The sequence below is a fragment of the Schistocerca piceifrons genome, chromosome 1 (assembly GCF_021461385.2).
Source record: "Schistocerca piceifrons isolate TAMUIC-IGC-003096 chromosome 1, iqSchPice1.1, whole genome shotgun sequence".
Taxonomy (NCBI): Eukaryota; Metazoa; Arthropoda; class Insecta; order Orthoptera; family Acrididae; genus Schistocerca; species Schistocerca piceifrons.
In genome coordinates, this window is record NC_060138.1 from 89,832,814 (window position 1) to 89,848,787 (window position 15,974).

General features: G+C 44.4%; 1 protein-coding gene and 1 long non-coding RNA gene across 2 annotated transcripts in view; both read left to right on the forward strand.

Moving 5' to 3' along the window:
- Positions 1-6,623, forward strand: part of LOC124790157 — a 110,477-nt gene extending 103,854 nt beyond the window's left edge. The window contains exons 2-3 of the long non-coding RNA XR_007016236.1: positions 1,317-1,378; positions 6,565-6,623. This is a non-coding gene — a long non-coding RNA (uncharacterized LOC124790157). The remainder of the gene's footprint in view (positions 1-1,316; positions 1,379-6,564) is intronic.
- Position 6,624: 1 nt separating this feature from the next.
- The window catches only part of LOC124790149 (extracellular matrix organizing protein FRAS1-like), a 210,898-nt gene continuing 201,548 nt past the window's right edge, over positions 6,625-15,974 (forward strand). The window contains exon 1 of the mRNA XM_047257744.1: positions 6,625-6,714. The gene's annotated coding sequence lies outside the window, so the exon portion shown is untranslated. The remainder of the gene's footprint in view (positions 6,715-15,974) is intronic.

Consider the following 15,974-nt stretch of genomic DNA (forward strand, 5'->3'; position numbering starts at 1 on the left):
TGTTCGAACATTAACGCTGAAAGAGTACTGATCTAGCACAGCTTTAAGACAGGTTGCCTCACAAAACAGCCAGCACTTTTCCTTGTTATGTATTCCATAGCATGCACCCGTGTGACGTTAACCCTGTCATTTCCGGTAACTCGATTGAGCTTCCACATTCTAATCACAAGATCCAGTCCCACGTCTATTCATAATTTGACGTACAGCCTACGTTAGATGGACTCCTGTCTTTCTTGGGCTACATTTCTGCAATATACTGTATGTAAATTCCTATGGCATTTTAAACTCATCGTAACTAAACAGGGCGTTCCAGGAGGCATGTTGAATATTCAGGGATACAATGGGAACCATCATTTGAAGCATTTGAAGCAAAAAGCTTCATTCGGGCTTATGCCCTACTCAGAAATGTTTGCGAGATGAGACAAATTCAGTGTACATTGCTACTTATTTCCTGTATTAATCAATACATTGTCAGGTTTACACATGTACAACAGTTACTAAACATTACAACATGCGTTTTACAAAGTATCAATTTTCTGAAAACTCTGATAAGTACTCTACAATCAGGAACTTGACGTGTCGGAAAACAACAACGATATTCCTCTACCGCAGCAGGAGCACCACTATCACAGAAACCGCAAGCATACACCATGTCTGCATATTCTTCACTAGTGTAGATATGTGATATTTTAGACAGCGCATGAACAAACCCATCTAACGGATGATTGTCCCAGATACACTCTCAATTGTTCGGACTGCTTCACTCACAACACATCACGGACAAATGCACGTTCAGTGGGCTAGCTTCAAGGCAGAAAGACATTCCGAGCAAAGATATTGAAATCAACGAGATTGACTGGACTAGAATAAAACATCAAAGAGGTTGCGTGGGTGAGACACATAAGATTGCACGCCACTAGCCCAAAAAAAAATGTACATAACATGCTTTCTATCTCGGAAACCATTCAGAATACGGTATATATATCCACGTGAAGTTTTTTTGCCGTAAATGAGCGTTTCTGTCGTATGCCTGCATATTTACCATTTCTTTTGGGACACCGTGTATAAAACGAACACTATGACTACTATGACTATCGCATCAAACCAGCACTTAACGGACGACACACAATCCACAGCAGCCGCCTACATGGCGGACGTCAAACCGTTTCAGAAGCAGCAACCCACAATGTAGAAACTACCGGCTGCAGCATTATCATCACATTTTTACATTCTCCTAGAAAATTTCATGTTTATTTTTTCATCTGTGACGTTATGTGCTGATCTCTCATATAAAAACATTTTTATTGTGCCCACAGGATGTCTAGAGCTGCAGACACCTCTCGGGACCCTCAGATCAGATGCGAATCTAGTGGTCTCGGTAAGTACTAGCCATAATTCACTGTTTTAAGTATCCTTCTGTTTCGTTGGTAAGATATCGTGATTACTGGAAAGGCTGTAGTACAGTAAACGTTTTTGGAGAGGGTGCACTGCCAGCTGTCATGTCCTTCGCCGCTCTTTACACATGTTGGCGGCATTATGCAGTGTCTCGCCGTGTTTTTCATACATGGACATCGGAAGCACATGATGGGTCCTCGTTTTTAGCGTAGTTCTTCAACCTTAATGACAAGGTTGTTCAGTCATTCTAACTTAAAGGTCTTCCTGTGTTCTTCTGTGTCCCTTAAGACGACTACGAACTTTGGCTGCGTTATGTCTAACCCAGGAAGCTTCATTTTGGAGACGGTTTGCACTGCGGAACTAATCTTCTCTAGATCTTCTTTCAGATATTTTAGTGGCGTGTTTCATGGTAAATACACTGCTGGCCACTGTAAATGCAACACCAAGAAAGACAAGAGGTAGCACAACAAAATTTATTTTGTAGATAACATGTTGACCAAGTATCAAATGATTACGTTTACAGACGTCTGTGACATGTGGTTCCTGCCAGAATCAGTAGCCAGAGTAGCCGCCATTGTTGAAGATCACCGCTGCCACACGTCTCGGCATTGAGTCAAAGAGACGTTGGATGTGTTCCTGGGGCACAGCAGCCCAAGCAGCTTCCACACGTTGCCAAAGATCATCTGGTGTGGCAGCTGGGGATGTAATCTGGGTCACTCGTTGAGCAACCATGGACCACATGTTTTCTATCGGCGAAAGATCCGGAGAGCGAGCCGGCCAGGGAAGCGGTTCAATCTGGTTATTGACGAAGAACCTTTGGACAATGCGTGCCACGTGTGGTCGCGCATTATCCTGTTGAAATATGGCTGTGGCCGAGCCCTGAAGGTAAGGAAGGACAACTGGCTCCAGCACCTCGGATATGTAGCGTCGGCTATTTAAAGTACCGGCAATGCGTACTAGAGGCGTGCGAGAGTAATATCCAATACCGCCCCATACCATAATACCCGGTGCAAGACCAGTGTGGCGGTGCATAATGCAGCTGTCCAGCGTCCTCTCTCCACGGTGTCTCCACACTCGAATCCGACCATCGTGGTGCTGCAGACAGAAGCGTGCCTCGTCAGTAAAGACAACGTCATTCCATTCTGCCGTCCACATCCGTCTGTCATCACACCATTGGCGACGGAGATGTCTGTGGTTCTGCGTCAATGGTAGACGAAGCAATGGACGTCTTGCGGACAGACCACTCTGCTGTAAACGGCGTCGAATGGTACGCGCAGACACTGGATGATGCGTTACAGACGCAATGTGCTGTGCTATGGTTCGGGATGTCACTGAGCGATCCGTCACTGCCATGCGCACAATTTGCCTATCAGCACGTGCAGTGGTGCACCGAGGTGAATGCGATCGACCACGTCGGTCCGTCGTACCCTCCTGCATCCAACGGTCACATATCCGCATTACAGTTGTTTAGTTTCGTCCAACACGACTAGCGATTTCTCTGTATGATAATCCACAATCTCAGTAAGCCACTATCCATCCTCTGTCCAACTCGGATACTTGATCAAAAGATGTTCGCTGTTGTCTACGAGGCATAACTGATCGTCTTGTGAAACAACCACAAGGTAAACACACGTGCCGAACGTACACTCGTCGAAATCGCCAAGCCTTAAATGGCGCTATGAGGTGGCGCCACAGGCGCGCGTGATGTGCGTCTGCGCTGAAATTCTAATCAGTTGCATATCTCATCGCTGCAAACTCATGGTGTAAATTTCACTAGATTCGGATCCTTCCTTCAGGGTGTTGCGTTTACGGTGGCCAGCAGTGTACTTGATGACCGCCTATATGAGTTTCGGCCGTACCGTTGGAAAGTTGTAAATGGGTTTTCCCTTCTCACTCGCTATAACCATGAGCATCAAGTAATCTCCTGTGGACGTGACCTGTGCCTTCAACACATCGCCGTTGACCTGTCTGCAGGTCTATTGCGTTTGGCAGTTATCTTTCAGCCAGTTGTTCGTCTCTACGTAGCTCTGGTCGTACTGCAAGACGATAGGCGGTAGTTTCTTATTCTGTGTTCTGGTTGTCGTCTTGTGCAAAGTCTTGCTCTTCAATGAAATTTTCACTCTGCAGAGGAGTGTACGATGATATGAAACTTCCTGGCAGATTAAAACTGTGTGCCGAACCTAGACTCGCCGGCAAGTGCTCTACCATCTGAGCTACCCAAGCACGACTCACGATCCGTCCTCACAGCAACACCTCGTCTCCTACCTTCCAAACTTTACAGAAGCTCTCCTGCGAACTTTGCATAACTAGCACTCCTGGAAGAAAGGATACTGCGGAGACATAGCTTAGCCACAGCGTGGGGGATGTTTCCAGATTGAGATTTTCACTCTGCAACGGAGAGTGGTCCCGAGTTCGAGTCTCGGTCCGGCACACAGTTTTAATCTGCCAGGAAGTTTCTTCTGTTCTGTTCAGAACAGACATTATGTAGACCTACTAGCGAGAACTTTTTTATGCATTGTTAGCAATATAAACTGTCAGTAGAAAAAGTTAGCAAGCTGTATACTACTCAAATAATTTTCATTATAATGAATGTTGTTAATAATAGTTATATTACGCTGTAAATATTAAAAATAAACTTCTATCAATAATAGACTTAAACAATCAAACTTGAAAAAAGGGCTATATAAATAAAAAACTTTGAATAAAAAGCAGTAAAACGTAGGTGCATTTTCGCTTTCAGCATTACTGACTATCCTAGTCCCAAAAAATGTCTGTTTTTTTTTAGTTTTTTATAATAATATGATGAGAGACGAAGCAAAAGTCAAAGGTTTCATGGTTTCCCCATAAACACTTTTTCACACCTTCACAACATTGTTGGCGACGTTAATCCCAGTTAGGTGCTTGCTGTCTTTTTATATCAACAATTAATATTGTGAATAATGCGTAAAAACAGTTTTAGCTAGTATAAGATAGTTTCCGAACATTACATTTTACGACACGTTTGAAAGTGCACGGACGTCACATGTCCCAGAATCCGAACTTTTTGATAATAGGATTTCGTTTGTTGAGTCGTCAGTGACGAAGACCAGGTAGTATAAAATAATAGCACCTTTTTGTCACGGGCTCCTGGATTAAATGAAGCTATCCAGGACTGCTTCACGAAATGAAAACACTGCTGGGAAAAGTGTGTGAAGCAGAGTAATTTGGAGGAGACAAGGACCAATAATCTCTATTATTAACAACAAAGCATAAAAAAATAAAGTTCAGTTACATTCTGAAGAATACTCCTAGGAGTAGATTAGGTCTGCACTCAGAGTACGAGGTGTGATCAAAAAGTAACGGGAATTTTTGTTTCTCTTAAAGAATCTTTATTTATTCGTCATATTAACTTTGTCCCCTTCAAAATATTCCCCCTCAGGTATAATACACTCGTGCCATCACTTTTTCCAATCTTGGAAGCACTTCTGGAACTCGCTTTTCGTCGTGGTGTTCAACTCCTTCAGCAATTCTGTTTTTATCTTATCAATGGTGGCAAAACGACCTCTCTTCAGCCACGGGAAGAGAAAGAAGTCGCAGATTTCCAGTCCGTCGAATCCGGTGGCTTAGGTATCATAACAGTTTGTTTTTTTTTGCCAAAAAATGACAAATAAGGATTGAGGTGTGAGAGGGAGCACCACTGTGATGGAATTTCCACGAGTGGTTTTACCACAATTCTGCTCGGTTTCTTCGGATTGCTTCACGCAAAAGGCGCATAACTTCCAGGTAGTATTCCTTATTAACGATACGTCCATAAGGCAGGAATCCGTTCTAATTGTAGAAAACAGTGAGAAGAACCTTCATATGTGTTCGAAGTTGTCGAATTTCTTTCGGTCTTGGCTCTACAGAAAGTTTACATCGAAACGATTGGGCACTGGGTTCGAGACCATACCTGTATACCTACGTTTCGTCATCTGTTATAATAGTCTGTGCTGGTCGCAGTGGCCGAGCGGTTCTAGGCGCTTCAGTCTGGAACTGCGCTGCTGCTGCAGTCGCAGGTTCCAATCCTGCCTCGGGCATGGATGTGTGTGATGTCCTTAGGTTGGTTAGGTTTAAGCAGTTCTAAGTCTAGGGGACTAATGACCTCAGATGTTAAGTTCCATAGTGCTTAGAGCCATTTGAACCATAATATTCTTTAGACGTTCTAGGTCGTTGTCGCCTTCATTCAGCAGTTCCTGAGCGATGTCTATGTGACGTCGTTTTTGGTCGAAATTCAACAGTTTCATAACAAATTTTGTTGCTACACGTTTCATACCCAAAACATCCGATAAATCCGCTTGACATGAGCCAGAGGATATGCCGACATTATTAGCAACGTCTCTGATGGTGATTCGGCGATTTTCCAGAACCTTTTTCTTTACTCTTCCCACACTGTCGCCAGTAATTGATTTCCTAGGGCGTCCAGGGTGGTCGTCGTTCTCACCGTATCCTCGACCTTTGAAACTTTTATACCACTCGTAAACTCCTGTTTTACTTACAGCAGATTCACCAAAAGCCACATTCTACATTTCAAATGTGGTGCTGCACTTTATTCCATTCTTCAAGCAAAGTTTAATGCAATTTCTTTCGGCCGTCTTTTTCGAAAGTAAAAATTCGGCAGTAACTCGAAAACACTTATAACCTTGTGCACCTTCATATTTTCGCGGCGCAATGATTGTTCCATAAAATTTCGGAAACACGTGTAACTTTTCCGATTGTCAACAATAAACTAAAATAAACTGAAAATACTAGCATACGTCAGTAACATGCGTACCAATAAAATGAAAAAAAAAACGGATGTATAAACGACACGAAATTAAAATGTTCCCGTTTCTTTTTGATCGCACCTAGTATGTTCTAAGAGTCCAACGCGTTGCACGGTAATTTTAGGTGAGAAAGTGGTGTGTGTATACAAAGCGCGTTGTACACAGTCGTGCAAGCAGAGCTGTGAGTACAGCTGTTGGTGACTGGAACCGCGCGACCGCTACGGTCGCAGGTTCGAATCCTGCCTCGGGCATGGATGTGTGTGATGTCCTTAGGTTAGTTAGGTTTAAGTAGTTCTAAGATCTAGGGGACTGATGACCTCAGAAGTTAAGTCCCATAGTGCTCAGAGCCATTTGAACCATTTTGAACAGCTGTTGGTGATGTTGACAGGTGCCGGCGGGCCAGGCGACGGCGCTGTCTCAGCACCACCTGCAGCTGGTTGCCGCCGGCGCGGCGTCGCAGGACGTGCTGTTCCACGTGCAGCGGCCGCTGACTCCCGACGAGGGACGCCTGCTGCACGCCGACCGCCCGCTCGCCCCTGTAAGTTTTACCTGCCACCGAGGTTACACCCCATACGAGCAACTCTCTGCTCACAATCGACTACTCGTGATGGGCGCGCTTTACACTCCTGAATGTAACTCAGTACCCAACCACGTCGCGAATCGGTGACGTACGGTACTGTATATACACTGAAGCGCCAAAGAAACTGGTATAGGCATGCGTATTCAGAGATATGTAAACAGGCAGAACAAGGCGCTGCAGTCGGCAACGCCTCTATATGACAGCAAGTGTCTGGTGCAGTTGTTAGATCGGTTACTACTGCTACAATGGCATGTTATCGAGATTTAACTCAGTTTGAACGTGATGTTATAGTCGGCGCACGAGCGATGGGTCACAGCATCTCCGAGGCAGCGATGAAGAGGGGATTTTCCCGTACGACTATTTCACGAGTGTACCGTGAATATCACGAATACGGTAAAATATCAAATCTCCGACATCGCTGAGGCCGGAAAAAGATCCTGCAAGAACTATACCAACGACGACTGAAGAGAATAGTTCAACGTGACACAACTGCAACCCTTCCGCAAATTGCTCCAGATTTCAATGTTGGGCCATCAACAAGCGTCAGCGTGCGAACCATTCAAAGAAACATCATCGATATGGGCTTTCGAAGCTGAAGGCCCACTCATGTACTATTGATGACTGCATGACACAAAGTTTTACAGCTCGCTTGGACTTGTCAACAGCGACATTGGAGTGTTGATGACTGGAAACATGTTGCCTGGTCGGATGAATTTCGTTTCAGATTGTATCGAGCGGATGAGCGTGTACGAGTATGAGGACAACCCCATGACTCCGCGAACCCTGTATGTCAACAGGGGGCTGTCCAAGTAGGTGGATGCTCTGGAATGGTGTAGGGCATGTGCAGTTGGAGTGATATGGGACTCCTGATACGTCTAGATACGACTCTGACAGGTGACAAGTACATAAGCATCCTGTACGATCACCTACATCCATTCATGCCCATTGTGCATTCCGACGGATTTGGGCAATTCCAGCACGACAATTATGATGGTGATGTTTGGTTTGTGGGGCGCTCAACTGCGCAGTTGTCGGCGCCCGTACAAAGTCCCAATTTTTTCGCAGTCCAATTTTTTTCACAGTCCAGTGTAGCCACTGTCACGAATGATGAGGATAATGATGATGATGAAAAGATGAGGACAACACAAACACCCAATCTCCGGGCAGAGAAAATCCCCAACCCTAGCTGGGAATCGGACCTGGGACCCCGTGATCCAGAGGTAGCAATGCTAGCCACTAGACCAGGAGGTGCAGACGCAGACACATCCAGAATTGCCACAGATGGCCCCAGGAGCCCTCTTCTGAATTTGTACACTTCCACTGACCACCAAACTCCCCCATACATGATTATTATTGAGCATATCTGGGATGCCTTGCAACGTGTTGTTCAGAAGATATCTCCGTCCCCTCGTACTCTTTCGGATTTATGGGCAGCCCTGAAGGATTCATGGCGTCAGTTCCCTCCAGCACTACTTGATACATTAGCCGAGTCCATCCCACGTCATGTTGCGCAACTTCTGCGTGATCGCGGGGTCCCTACACGATATTAGGCAGGTGTACCAGTTTCTTTAGCTCTTCAGTGTATGATCATCATAACAATAAACCTGATGTAAACATTACGTCATGTATTCTACCGCGTTTGCTGGAATGTTATTGGATTTGGTTTCACGTGGAACGGAAGCCAATATGTCTCGGTTTAGTCAAGTACGATTATAAAGATTCGTTTTATACTGTGCGTTATGCGCAGATCGATAGCGGATAATATCTGACAACAGTTTTACCGCCGCATTTAACTTGGACAGCCTCGAGCATGGATGTGTGTGATGTCTTAGGTTAGTTGGGTTTAAGTAGTTCTAAGTTCTAGGGGACTGATGACCTCAGAAGTTAAGTCCCATAGTGCTCAGAGCCATTTGAACCATTTTAACTTGGACAGCAGTGGTTGTCCTGCTGGTCTAGCTAACCAGCAGTGATATGAGCAGTTGCCATTACGACGAAAAAAGAGACGAGCGTAGAAACAATATAGCTTCGTATGTAATTTAATTTTTAGAGAAAGTGAAATAATATTCGTCAAAAATCCAACAATACCGCACGCTTCTTAGAGAATCAGACAGAAAGCATAACATGCTCTCGTTCTTAGTTATCGCAGTATTGTAATTAAAAACAAAGGTGATGAAAATTCCTAGATTAAAAGCAGATGTAGTACTTCTCCGCGAGATATATGTGACGCAAAAGCGTACTGCAGGGATTTCACAGTATAGTTAAATACTAAGTATTAACTTACAGTCAGTCGTCTGATACTCTCTCAATTCCTTCCCTATCCCATCGGGGAAAACATTTCAGTACTGGAACTTTCATCTGCTACATTGATAACGAATCGCTCAACAACAAAAGCCACGAAGTCAAACAACCGCCACAGTTACTCCTCTTCTGTATCCTGTCAGCGTTTGACAGTGCCGTGTGCCAAAGCGTTGTTCATTAATTTGCATTAGTTCCAGTCCGTTATTCTTTTACTTGTTATTTCTCGCGACAAATCCCTAAACTTGGCTCCAGATCAATTGTTTTGGGTCCATGTTGCAGTAGTACGGTGGCAACCACAAAAATGCAGCATTTGAATGGTGTGCTTAATGCTGTGAAAATCACTGTTCTCCATGTTTCCACGACTCTAATCACTCGGTCTCGTGCGGGGCCACGTCTGTGCAACAAGACGCTGGACATAGTCCGAATGAAGAGAATCTGATTTTCATTTTCGTCCTAAAATTTTAATTTCTAATGTTTTCTCAAGTTAAATAATCTTTAATATCAATCTTTTATAAAAATCGATAATGAAACATTTATATTTACGATGAAAACTGGAGTCTTCCCTGCGACATGTAATTAGAAAGAAGAAGACGTGCAGTTTTAATTAAAATCAATAGATATGTGGTAGTTAGCATATGTTTGATGAGTTTTACATTTAAATGATGTACGCATTCCAAAGTTAACAAAAAGAGAAGAGCAGCCTAAGCGATGATTCATTAACGCCACCGGTTCAGCTATGCATTCCGTATTCAAAAATTCTTTAACTTCAATACATACAGTTCCGCAGGAAAGTTCAAAGGTGATTTTTCTCTAAAGACTTGTGAAAAACACTAAGAACGACTTGGCTCTCCTCACTTTTTGACGGTGTTCCACGCGTGTGTTTCAGTACGAAGCAGGAAGCAGCGTCAGACATTTTCATACTACGTATTAACAGAACGACAATCATAGCACAACACTACAGAGATTGCGACTGTGCATGATTTTTGAAATAAAAACTACATTGCTGAAATATGATTAAGAAAAACGTTGATGGTTGTCATACATTAGAATGTTTTAAAGTTTACTGTAACATAGTAATAAGATATTTGATACGTAAGTGAAACCTACTTCCAAGAGCATAACAATACCAGCTCACCAATCATCACGTTTGTATTTGTTTGCGTCAGGTTTATTCTTATGACGAACAAAGTATAGTATACGCAAGTCAGATGACGTCGGTGTCACAGCCTACCAACAATGTTCCACTTACCACGCTATAAATGTGACGGCTCCAGGGCCGTTTCTACCATTAGGCAACACTAGGGCACCAAAACTTTAGCGGCGGCTAAGAGCGGAAAAAATTAATTTAAAATCAAACGGCGGAAAAATTGAGCTAATGAAGAGAAAAAATGGAAAAGAGGAAAAATTAAAACACCGAATTGTCTCCAAAAGCATACGGAACAGTTACTTAAAAAGTCTATACTTACTCTGACGAAAGTAAACATGCTGCCTCTACCTATCTCCAAACTAAAGCAGCCACTTCTGTGTACGAAATGGAAACAACGAAGATAGCCACTGCCTTGACCACAGGGGTCAAACCTGGACCCATCCCGGACGACTTATGAGAATCCAATCGCTTGAATACTGCTGTTAATAAAAGTGGAATGAGTCAAGGTGGACGTTAACAAAAGAGAAGGAATCATAGAGACTTAGCCTTTATATTAACAATACATTGTCACAGTACTGTTTAATGCTGTGCACCCAAATCAAGTAAATAAGTGAAGTAGCTACTTTTGAATAACAATTAAAAACACCCTGCTTCTTCCTCATTTTACTATACACATAGCTGCTGGTTATCTGCTGTTAGTGGTCTAATATTCACTTGATTACTGTGGTATTTTCAAAGAACCTTTTCTTTTACTTCTGGTCAACCCTGACTCTAATTTACAATACATTACTGATTGTCATACAGCTTGATAACAAGCACTGCTACTTGGGTAGTGTGTGCAGTGTAGGGAGAGGAAAAGGAGAGAAGTAAAAAGACTGCAGGTGTGTTAGTGGAAGGTGATAGGTGGGTCAAGTGGATAGGTGGGTGAAGAATAGTGAATAACAAAGGTTGTGTTGCAGAGACAATTATTCAAGAAAGCTGGTGCTGATAGGAAGGGTCCAAAAAGCACAGGTTGTGAAGCAGTCAATGATGTGAAAAACAATGTGTTGGGCAGCATGCTCAGCAGCTGTTTCTTGGCCACAGTTTGTCAGTGGCCATTCATATGAACAGACAGCTTGTTGGTAGTCAAGCCCACATAGAATGCAACACAGTGATTGCAGCTAAGCTTGTAGACCACTTGATTGCTTTCACAGACAGCCATTCGTTTGATGGAATTGGTGATGCTTGTGACTGGCCTAGTATAGGTGATTGTGAGAGGGTGTATGTGACAGGTCTTGTATCTAGGTCCATTACAGGGATATGAGCCATGAGGCCAGGGGTTGGAATAGGGATGGATGAGGATATCGTGTACATTTGGTGGGCAGCAGAATACTGGGATGGATGGGAAGGATAGTGGGTAGGATATTCTACATTTCAGGGCATGATGAGAAGCAGTCGATACCCTGATGGAGAATGTGATCCAGTTGCTACAGTCCTAGATGGTACTGAGGCATGAGGTGACCGTTCCTTTTTGGCCAGGTGGTGGGACTTTGGGAGGTGGTGAGTGACTGGAGAGATGAGGCACAGGAGATCTGTTTCTGTACTAGATCAGAAGGGTAATTTCAGTCTGTGAAGACCTTAGAGGGACCCTTGGTATATTCTGAAGAGGACAGCTCATCACTACAGAGGTGGCGGCTGTGGGTGGCTAGGCTGTATGGAAGGGACTTCTTGGTATGGAATGGGTGGTAGCTGTCAAAGTGGAGTTATTGCTGGTGGTTGGTAATTTTGATATGGATGGAGGTACAGGGATAGCCATCTGTTAGGTGGAGGCCAACGTCAAGGAAGGTGGCTTGTTGGGATGAGGAGGACAAGGTGAAGCAAATGGGGGAGAAGATGTTGAGGTTCTGGAGGAATGTGGGTACAGTGTCCTCATCCTTGATCAAGATTACGAAGATGTCATCAGTGAATCTGAACCAGGTGAGCTGTTTGGGATTCTGGGTGTTCAGGAAGGATTCCTCTGGACGTAACATGAAAAGGCTGGCATAGGAGTCCATCTGTCTCCTCACCTCTACCATTCCCCACGCTCCTACTTTCTACATGCTTCCTAAAGTCCATAAAACCAATCACACAGGACAACTCACTGTGGCCAGTTACAGTGCCTTTCCAAAGGCCTTATCTTTTGCCCCTCTGCCAAATTCAAACATGCTGGACTCGTTAAGGACCTTCTCCCAGCCCCTACAGTGGAAACGCTTTTTCACCACCTACCTAACAACCAGACTCAACCCAAAACCAATGTTAAACCCTGCCTGACTCAGTTCATTCCTCCTATCCAACTTTGGTCCTCCCAAATTGTCCCTAAATTACCCCCTGTTAACTTTCCAGAAGATCTTAATCTCTAACCATGCCTCATTATCATTGTCCACATCCCTCACATGCAAGCTAACCTTACATTCACATAAAGAACTGCAACCCACAACATAAAAGCTGATTGCAACCTGCTGACAAAGGCTCCACCATTGTGTTTTGAACTGAAAGGATTACCTGGCAGAAGGACTGTACCAGCTATCAGATTCATCTGCCTACAAATCCTGCCACAGTGACCCCATTCCAGAAATACAGCATTATCTCCAGTCTCTCCTCAGAGCCTTAGACCTATCCCAGAATCTCTCCCTGAGTCTCTCTCTCTCTCTCTCTCCTCACCCCTACCACTTCCCGCACTGTTACCTTCTACATGCTTCCTGAAGTCAATAAACCAAACCACTCATGATGCTCTGTCGTGCCCCTACTGAGAGAATGTCTGCTGTTGTAGAGCAACATCTTAAGCTTATTACCCACAACTGACCCTCCTATGTAAAAGACACCAGCCATTTTCTCTTCTGTTTCTCCACAGTTCCTGTTCATTTACTGCATGGTGTCCTGCTCATCACTATTGATGCCACCTTTCTTTATATTAACATTCCAACTGCCAATGGACTTGCTGCTATTGGATACTATATTTCTCACCACCTCACAGTGGTATTCTGCCACCCACTGAACATACACAATAGCCTCTCCCATCCCTACTCCTACCCTGCTCCCAATCCCTTGCCTCATGGCTCATATCCCTGTAATAGACCTAGACACAAGACCTGTCCCATACATCCCTCCATCACCATCTACTCCAGTCCTGTCAAAAGCATCACCTATCCCATCAAAGCAGTCTTGTCATCTACAAGCTAAGCCACAACCACTGTGCTGCATTCTATGCGGGCATGACTACAAACAAGCTTTCTGCCCACATGAATGCCCACTGACAAACTGGTACTAAGAAACAACTACATCACCCAATTGCTGAGCACAATGCCCAACCCCCTAAAACAATGTTCTTCACTTCAATGACTGCCTCACAGCCTGTGCCATTTGGACCCTCCCTGCCAACACCAGTTTCTCAGTCTGGCACATAGTTTTCATCTGCCATTAAGTTTCATATCAGCACACACTCCACTGCACAGTGAAAAGTTCATTCGGGAACATCCCCCAGGTTGTGGCTACACCATGTCTCTGCAATATCCTTTCTTCCAGGAGTGCTTATTCTACAAGGTTTGCAGAAAAGTGGAGTTTGGAAGGTAAGAGATGAGGTACTGCAGAATTAAAGCTGTGAGGATGGGTCGTGAGTCATGCTTCAGTGGCTCAGATTGTAGAGTATTTGCCCGTGAAAGGCAAAGGTTCCAAGTTCAAGTCTCGGTGTGGCACACAGTTATTATCTACCAGGAAGTTTCATCCAATGTTCCCATAACACCACCAGCCTCAGCCTTCAGTGGTCACTGTGCATCACCTACCTATCTCCTTCCCTGTTCCCACTCCAGCACTACACCGGCTGGGGTGGCCGAGTGGTTCTAGGCGCTATAGTCTGGAACTGCGTGACGGCTACAGTTGCAGGTTCGAATCCTGCCTTGGGCATGGATGTGTGTGATGTCCTCAGGTTAGTTAGGTTTAAGTAGTTCTAAGTTCTAGGGGACTGATGACCACTGCAGTTGAGTCCTTTAGTGCTCAGAGCCATTTGAACCATCCAGCACTACATAGCCCTTTACTCCACCAAGGCATCCTCAGTTTTTTTACTTTTCTCCTTTTGCAGTCCCTATGGCCCTTTCCTCTACCTTCCACCACCTGGCACTCCATCCAACATCCCAACTGCACCAGGCTGCCCTACCCTGTCCCTACCATCTCCCTGTATACTTCGACAAACAGCACGTTACTATCGCCCAGCCTTACACTGCTATCCCTCCCCCTCCTCCAGCCTCCTCCTTACCCCCACCACACAGATTGCTTCTCCCATCATGTACAGTTGCTCACAGTCTGGCCTCAGTGGCCAGAGACAGTGGTCATGTGTGTGTGTGCGTGAACATGTGTGTGTGTGCTGTCTATTTCAGAGTAAGGCCTTTGTCTGAAAGTTTACTTGTTTAGCAGTCGTTTTGTTGTACCTGTCTGCAACTCAATGTCTCCACAATCTCTGAGTAGCAATCTATCATTTTCATAATACTGTCATTATAAACTCTGGATTTTTGATTGTTTGTATCTTTATGTATATTTAATCAAAGAAGCTATTACTTTGCAGAAAGATGCTGCCTACATCTACATTTATACTCCGCAAGCCACCAAACGGTGTGTGGTGGAGGGCACTTTACGTGACACTGCATTACCTCCATTTCCTGTTCCAGTCGTGTATGGTTCGCGGGAAGAACTACTGCCGGAAAGCCTCCGTGCGCGCTCGAATCTCTCTAATTTTACATTCGTGATTTCCTCGGGAGGTGTAAGTAGGGGGAAGCAATATATTTGATACTTCATCCAGAAACGCACCCTTTCGAAACCTGGACATCTACATCCATACTCCGCAAGCCACCTGACAGTGTGATGATGAGGGTACCTTGAGTACCCCTATCGGTTCTCCCTTCTATTCCAGTCTCGTATTGTTTGTGGAAAGAAGGATTGTCGCTATGCCTCTGTGTGGGCTCTAATCTCTCTGATTTTATCCTCATGGTCTCTTCACAAGACATACGTAGGAGGGAGCAATATACTGCTTGACTCCTCGGTGAAGGTATGTTCTCGAAACTTCAACAAAAGCCCGTACTGAGCTAGTGAGTGTCTCTCCTGCAGAGTCTTCCACTGGAGTTTATCTATCATCTCTGTAACACTTTCCCGATTACTAAATGATCCTGTAACAAAGTGCGCTGCTCTCCGTTGGATCTTCTCTATCTGTTCTATCAACCCTATCTGGTACAGATCCCACACTGCTGAGCAGTATTCAAGCAGCGGGCGAACAAGCATACTGTAACCTACTTCCTTTGTTTTCGGATTGCATTTCTTTAGGATTCTTCCAATGAATCTCAGTCTGGCATCTGCTTTACCGACGATCAACTTTATATGGTCATTCCATTTTAAATAACTCCTAATGTGTACTCCCAGATAATTTATGGCATTAACTGCTTCCAGTTGCTGACCTCCTATATTGTAGCTAAATGATAAGGGATCTTTCTTTCTATGTATTTGCAGCACATTACACTTGTCTACATTGAGATTCAATTGCCATTCCCTGCACCTTGCGTCAATTCGCTGCAGATCCTCCTGCATTTCAGTACAATTTTCCATTGTTACAACCTCTTGATATACCACAGCATCATCCACTAAAAGCCTCAGTGAACTTCCGATGTCATCCACAAGGTCATTTATGTATATTGTGAATAGCAACGGTCCTACGACACTCCCCTGCGGCACACCTGAAATCACTCTTACTTCGGAAGACTTCTCTCCATTGAGA